Genomic DNA, 8,433 nt, shown 5'->3' with positions numbered 1-8,433 from the left:
GTTTTGTATGGATACGTCCCCTTATAAGGTGCCTGGGTCAGGAAACACGATGCAGTGCTGGTACGACTTGTGCATCAGCGCCGACATAGGGTTGTCCAAGTCAAATTCTCGGACACCACTTCTCAAAAAGAGTGTGACGTATTACTGTGCGTGTCGGCAGTCACGTCTAGCATTTACTTTGTCGCCAAACGCCAACCATTTATGCTAGATCACATATAGTATCATTAAAATAGTGGCACACATGTAGTTTACAAGCTCACTATGCCATGCGACTGCTACACTGAAAATACAAGACAACAGGATCACTAAGATTTGATAATACTCCTAGTGGACTCAGTCCACCCCGTTGACATCTAGTCAAGCGTGTCTTGTAGAGGCTTCTCCGTGAGCTTTAGTGTCGGAGTTGTTCGGGGTGGGATGTGGAGCTACAGTGTTGGGATAGCGGTGATGCCCCTCGCGGGGTCTCGTGGTCACAATCCCATTGGAGCAGGTCTCCAAGAGACGATAGAGTTCCCCTGGGGAGGCAAAATGATTGCCTGGATAGACAACAGGGGCAAACCATGGGGGCTCAACTAGCCTCCCAAGTAGCATTATCAGGGTGTCGTTGTCGGTTGCAGCTTCACTTCTCACCGGCGTCAGGAGAGCAAGTGTCCTACGGGTCACAATCCGGTCATTAGTGACCTGATCGAATAGTGCCTCTTGCGCCCTCAGGTAGCGCACCAGATGCACTAGAGCAGGATCCGACTTACGGTCTCCATTGGCGACCTGGGTCGGGCTACCATAGCCTTCATGACTAGGGTAGTAGCAGAAAGGGCGGGTGTTAATCCTCGGCGAAAAATGTCGGAGATGAACTATACCCTCTCGGGCTGCAAGTTGGATGGCTTGGGGCTCGTCCGAGGCCGTCCTCCTGGTGAACCGATAGGGACACTCTGATGTGGTGCCCCTCCCATAGATGTGCACCGTGGCCCAGAAGTGATGAATGGCATCACTTGTGTGTTCCTGGTACACAACATATTATGGGGGTTCGTCTATGCCAAAAGCACGACGAGTGAGATTGGCGAGGATTGCTACGAAATCTCCAAGCTCGGATGTGGTGGTTGTCGGTGTCAAAACCGTCCGATCTCGGGTAGGGGGTCCTGAACTGTGTGTCTGAGGATCGAAGGTAACAGGAGGTAGGGGACACGATGTTTACCCAGGTTCGGGCCCTCTTAATGGAGGTAATACCCTACTTCCTACTTGATTAACTTTGATGAGTATAGGGGTTACAAGAGTTGATCTACCTCGAGATCATAATGGCTAAACCCTAGATGTCTAGCCTATACGATTTGTCTTAGCCTCTATGGACTAAACCCTCCGGTTTATATAGACACCAGAGGGGCCTAGGGTTGTACAGAGTCGGTTTACAGAGAAAGGAAATCACACATTGCTACCTCTTGAGCATGCGTTGGTTTTCCCTTGAAGAGGAAAGGGTGATGCAGCAAAGTAGAATAAGTATTTCCCTCAGTTTTTGAGAACCAAGGTATCAATCCAGTAGGAGACTACACGCAGGTCACCTAGTACCTACACAAACAAACAAGAACCTCTCAACCAACACGATAAAGGTGTTGTCAATCCCTTCACAGTCACTTACGAAAGTGAGATCTGATAGAGATAATAAGATAAATATTTTTGGTATTTTTGTTGTATAGATTGAAAAGTAAAGATTGCAAAATAAATACTAAACTAGAATTGTAGATTGGAAACTTATATGATGTAAAGTAGACCCGGGGGCCATAGGTTTCACTAGTGGCTTCTCTCAAGATAACATATATTACGGTGGGTGAACAAATTACTGCCGAGCAATTGATAGAAAAGCGCATAGTTCTGATGATATCTAGGCATGATCATCAACATAGGCATCACGTCCGTGTCAAGTTGACTGAAACGATTCTGCATCTACTACTATTACTCCACACATCGACCGCTATCCTGCATGCATCTAGAGTATTAAGTTCAAAAGAACAGAGTAACACATTAGGCAAGATGACATGATGTAGAGGGATAAACTCAAGCAATATGATATAAACCCCATTTTTCTATCTTCGATGGAAACAATAAATTACGTGCCTTGCTGCCCCTGCTGTTACTGGCAAAGGACACCACAAGATTGAACCCAAAGCTAAGCACTTCTCCCATTGCAAGAAAGATCAAGCTAGTAGACCAAACAAAACTGATAATTCGAAGAGACTTGCAAAGATATCAAATCATGCATATAAGAATTCAGAGAAGAATCAAATATTGTTCATAGATAATCTTAATCATAAACCCACAATTCATCGGATCTCAGCAAACACACCACAAAAAGAATTACATCGAATAGATCTCCAAGTACATCGAGGAGAACTTTGTATTGAGATCCAAAGAGAGAGAAGAAGCCATCTAGCTAATAATTATGGACCCAAAGGTCTGTGGTAAACTACTCACACATCATCGGACAGGCTATGGTGTTGATGTAGAAGCCCTCCGTGATCGAATCCCCCTCTGGCAGATCACCGAAAAAGGTCCCTAGATGGGATCTCACGGGTACAGAAGGTTCCGACGGTGGAAAAGTAGTTTCATGGCTCCCCTGGATGTTTTCAGGGTATAAGAGTATATATAGGCGAAAGAAGTAGGTCGGTGGAGCTGCAAGGGGCCCACGGAGGTGGGGGCGCGCCTGGCCCCCCCTGGGTGCGCCGCCCTACCTCGTGGCCGCCTCGCTGCTTCCTTGACGTCCACTCCAAGTCTCCTGGATTGCGTTTGTTCCAAAAAAGATCCTTGCGAAGTTTTCATTCCGTTTGGATTCCATTTGATATTCCTTTTCTGCGAAACACTGAAATAGGCAAAAAAACAGCAATTTGCACTGGGCCTTCGGTTAATAGGTTAGTCCCAAAAATAATATAAAAGTGCATAATAAAGCCCATAAACATCCAAAACAGATAATATAATAGCATGGAACAATCAAAAATTATAGATACCTTGGAGACGTATCAAGCATCCCCAAGCTTAATTCCTGCTTGTCCTCGAGTAGGTAAATGATGAAAACAGAATTTTTGATGTGGAATGCTACCTAACATAACTTTCAATGTATTTCTCTTTATTGTGGCATGAATGTTTAGATCCGAAAGATTCTAGATAGAAGTTTAATATTGACATAAAAATAATAATACTTCATGCAATGCTAACCAAGCAATCATGTCTTATCAAAATAACATAGCCAAAGAAAGCTTATCCCTACAAAATCATATAGTTTGGCCATGCTTCATTTTCGTCACACAAAATGCTCCCGTCATGCACAACCCCGATGACAAGCCAAGCAATTGTTTCATACTTTAGCCTTTTCAAACTTTTTCAACTTCCATGCAATATATGAGCACGAGCCATGGATATAGCACTATGGGTGGAATAGAATATGATAATGGAGGTTGTGAGAGAAGACAAGAAGGGAGAAAGTCTCACATTGACGTGGCTAACCAACGGGCTATGGAGATGCCCATCAATTGATTTCAATGCAAGGAGTAGGGATTGCCATGCAACGGATGCACTAGAGCTATAAATATATGAAAGCTCAACAAAAGTAACTAAGTGGGTGTGCATCCAACTTGCTTGCTCACAAAGACCTAGGGCATTTTGAGGAAGCCCATTGTTGGAATATACAAGCCAAGTTCTATAATTAAAAATTCCCACTAGTATATGAAAGTGACAACATAAGAGACTCTCTATCATGAAGATCATGGTGCTACTTTGAAGCACATGTCTGGAAAAAGGATAGTAACATTGCCCCTTCTCTCCTTTTCTCTCATTTTTGGGCCTCTCCTTTTTATGGTCTTTCTCTTTTTTTCGAAGAACTTTCCTCACATGGGACAATGCTCTAATAATGAAAATCATCACACTTTTATTTACTTTACAACTCAAGAATTACAACTCAATACTTAGAACAAAATATGACTCTATGAGAATGCCTCCGACGGTGTACCGGGATATGCAATGAATCAAGAGTGACATGTATGAAAGAATTATGAAGGTGGCTTTGCCACAAATACGATGTCAACTACATGATCATGCAAGGCAATATGACAATGATGGAGCGTGTCATAATAAACGGAATGGTGGAAAGTTGCATGGCAATATATCTTGGAATGGATATGGAAATGCCATAATAGGTAGGTATGGTGGTTGTTTTGAGGAAGATATAAGGAGGCTTATGTGTGATAGAGCGTATCATATCACGGGGTTTGGATGCACCGGCGAAGTTTGCACCAGCTCTCGAGGTGAGAAAGGGCAATGCACGGTACCGAAGAGGCTAGCAATGATGGAAGGGTGAGAGTGCGCATAATCCATGGACTCAACATTAGTCATAAAGAACTCATATACTTATTGCAAAAATCTACAAGTCATCAAAACCAATCACTACGTACATGCTCCTAGGGGGATAGATTGGTAGGAAAAGACCATCGCTTGTCCCCGACCGCCACTCATAAGGAAAGCAATCAAAGAACACGCCATGCTTCAAATTTGTCACACAACTTTTACCATACATGCATGCTACAGGACTTGCCAACTTCAACACTAGTATTTCTCAATTCCATAATTACTCAACTAGCACAACTCTAATCTTACCACCTTTATATCTCAAAACAACTATCAAGAATCAAACTTCTCATAACATTTAATGCACTCTATATGAATGTTTTTATTATACCCATCCCGGATGTCTATCATATTAGGACTAATTTCATAACCAAAGCAAATTACCATGCTGTTCTAAAAGACTCTCAAAATAATATAAGTGAAGCATGAGTGATCAATAATTTCTATAAAAATGAAACCACCACCATGCTCTAAAAAGATATAAGTGAAGCACTATAGCAAAATTATCTAGCTCAAAAGATATAAGTGAAGCACATAGAGTATTCTAATAAATTCCAATTCATGTGTGTCTCTCCCAAAAGGTGTGTGCAGCAAGGATGATTGTGGTAAACTAAAAATCAAAGACTCAAATCATACAAGACGCTCCAAGCAAAACACATATCATGTGGTGAATAAAAATATAGCCTCAAGTAAAGTTACCGATAGATGAAGACGAAAGAGGGGATGCTTTCCGAGGCATCCCCGAGCTTAGGCTTTTGGTTGTCCTTGAATTTTACCTTGGGGTGCCTTGGGCATCCCCAAGCTTAGGCTCTTGCCACTCTTGTTCTGAAATCCATCAAATCTTTACCTAAAAACTTGAAAACTTCACAACACAAAACTCAACGAAAAATCTCATGAGCTCCGTTAGTATAAGAAAACAAACCACCACTTTAAGGTACTGTAATGAACTCATTACTTATTTATATTGGTGTTAAACCTATTGTATTCCAACTTCTCTATGGTTCATACCCCCCGATACTAGCCATAGATTCATCAAAATAAGCAAACAACACACGAAAAATAGAATCTGTCAAAAACAGAACAGTCCGTAGTAATCTGTAGGTTTCGAATACTTCTGTAACTCCAAAAATCCTGAGAAATTAGGTCATCCTAAATAATTTGTATATTGATCTACTTCAGTTGGAATAAGTATTTTATCGCTCTCTGGTTGAAAATGAAAATTATTCTCGTGAGCGCATACTTTCTGTTTTTTTCAGCAAGATCAAATAACAATCATCCAAGAAGATCCTAAAGGCTTTACTTGGCACAATCACTAATTAAAACATAAAAAACACAATCATAACAGAGGATAGATGATTTATTTATTACTAAACAGGAATAAAAAGCAAGGAACAAAAATAAAATTGGGTTACCTCCCAACGAGCACTATCGTTTAACGCCCCTAGCTAGGCATAAAAGCAAGAATAGATCTAGGTATTGTCATCTTTGGTATGCAATCCATATGTGGCTCTCATAATAGATTCATAAGGTAATTTAATTTTCTTTATAGGAAAGTGTTCCATGCCTTTCCTTAACGGAAATTGGAATATAATATTTCCTTCTTTCATGTCAATAATTACACCGATCGTTCTAAGGAAAGGTCCACCAAGAATAATAGGACATGTAGGATTGCAATCTATATCAAGAATAATGAAATCTACGGGAACATAAATTCCTATTTGCAACAATAAGAACATCATTAATCCTTCCCATAGGTTTATTATGGTGGAATCCGTGAGATGCAAATTTAAAGAACAATCATCAAATTCATGGAAACCTAACACATCACACAAAGTTTTTGGAATCGTGGAAACACTAGCACCCAAATCACATAAAGCATAACATTCATAATCTTTAATCTTAATTTTGTAGTAGGTTCCCACTCAACATAAAGTTTTCTAGGAATAGAAACTTCTAGTTCAAGTTTTTCTTTATGGGATTGCATTAAAGCATCAACGATATGTTTAGTAAAAGCTTTGTTTTGATCATAAGCATGAGGAGAACTTAGCACGGATTGCAACAAGGAAATACAATCTATCAAAGAGAAATTATCATAATTAAATTCCTTGAAATCCAAAATATCGGGTTCATTGCTATGTAAAGTTTTGACCTCTTCAATCCCACTTTTACCAATTTTTGCATCAAGATCTAAAAACTCCGAATCATTGGGACGCCTTGTAACTAAAGTTGACTCATCTCCAGTCCCATCTTTATTAAGATTCATATTGTCAAACAAAAATTTAATAGGATACACACCAATCACTTTTATATCTTCATCATTATTATCATGAAAACTAGAAGAACACGCCTTAACAAAGCAATCCTTTTTAGCACGCATCCTAGCGGTTCTTTCTTTGCACTCATCAATGGAAATTCTCATGGCTTTGAGAGACTCATTGATATCATGCTTAGGTGGGATAGATCTAAGTTTCAAAGAATCAACATCAAGAGAAATTATATCCACGTTCCTAGCCAACTCACCAATCTTAAGCAATTTTTCTTCAAGAAAAGCATTGTTCTTTTGCGAATTCATAAATTCTTTAACACTAGTCTCAAATCAGAGGGCATATTATTAAAATTTCCATAAGATTTGTTGTAGGAATTACCATAATTATTAGAGGAATTACTAGGAAACGTCCTAGAATTGGATTTTCCTCTATACGCGTTGTTACCAAAATTGTTCCTACCAACAAAATTCACATCCATAGATTCATTATTATTCTCAATCGAAGTGGACAAAGGCATATCATTAGGATCAGAAGAAGCACTCTTATTAGCAAACAATTTCATAAGTTCATCCATCTTTCCACTCAAAACATTAATCTCTTCTATTGCATGAACTTTTTTATTAGTACATCTTTCGGTGTGCCATTGAGAATAATTAACTATAATATTATATGGGAGTTTAGTAGATTCTCCTAAAGTGATTTCCATAAAAGTGCCTCCCGCGGCCGAATCTAAAAGATTTCTAGAAGAAAATTTCAATCCAGCATAAAAAATTTGTATAATCATCCATAAATTCAAACCATGTGTTGGGCAATTACGTATCATTAATTTCATACTCTCCCAAGCTTGTGCAACATGCATGATCAAGTTGCTTAAAGTTCATAATATTGTTTCTAAGAGAGATGATCTTAGCGGGAGGAAAATACTTAGAATAAAAGCATGTTTGCACTTATTCCATGAATCAATACTATTTTTAGGCAAAGAAGAGAACCAAGTTTTAGCACGATCTCTAAGTGAAGACGGAAATAGCTCCAATTTAACAATATCATTATCCACATCTTTCTTCTTTTGCATATCACATAAATCAATAAAGCTGTTTAGATGGGTAGCAGCATCTTCACTAGGAAGGCCAGCAAATTGATCTTTCAAGACAAGATTCAACAAAGCAGTATTAATTTCACAAGATTCAGCATCAGTAAGAGGAGCAATCAGAGTGCTAATAAAATCATTATTGTTGGTATTGGAAAAGTCACATAATTTAGTATTATCTTGAGCCATCATGACAAACAATCAATCCAACAAAGAATCACACAAGAGGCAAGCGAAAACAAGCGAACGGAAAAAGGGCGAACAGAAAAGAGGCGAATAAAACGGTAAGGGTGAAGTGGGGGAGAGGAAAACGACATGCAAATGGCATATAATGTAATGCGAGGGATAAGAGTTTGTTATGGGTACTTGGTATGTCTTGACTTGGCATAGATCTCCCCGGCAACGACACCAGAAATCCTTCTTGCTATCCCTTAAGCATGCATTGGTTTTCCCTTGAAGAGGAAAGGGTGACGCAGCAAAGTAGCGTAGGTATTTCCCTCAGTTTTTTGAGAACCAAGGTATCAATCCAGTAGGAGACTACACGCAAGTTACCTAGTACCTGCACAAATAAACAAGAACCTCGCAACCAACGTGATAAAGGGGTTGTCAATCCCTTCATGGTCACTTATGAAAGTGAGATCTATTAGAAATAATAAGATAAATATTTTTGGTATTTTTGTTGTATAGATTGAA

Source organism: Triticum urartu, chromosome 7A (genome assembly GCF_056163025.1).
Source record: "Triticum urartu cultivar PI428250 chromosome 7A, HENAU_Tu73, whole genome shotgun sequence".
Classification (NCBI taxonomy): domain Eukaryota; kingdom Viridiplantae; phylum Streptophyta; class Magnoliopsida; order Poales; family Poaceae; genus Triticum; species Triticum urartu.
Note: the sequence above shows the minus strand (reverse complement) of the source record.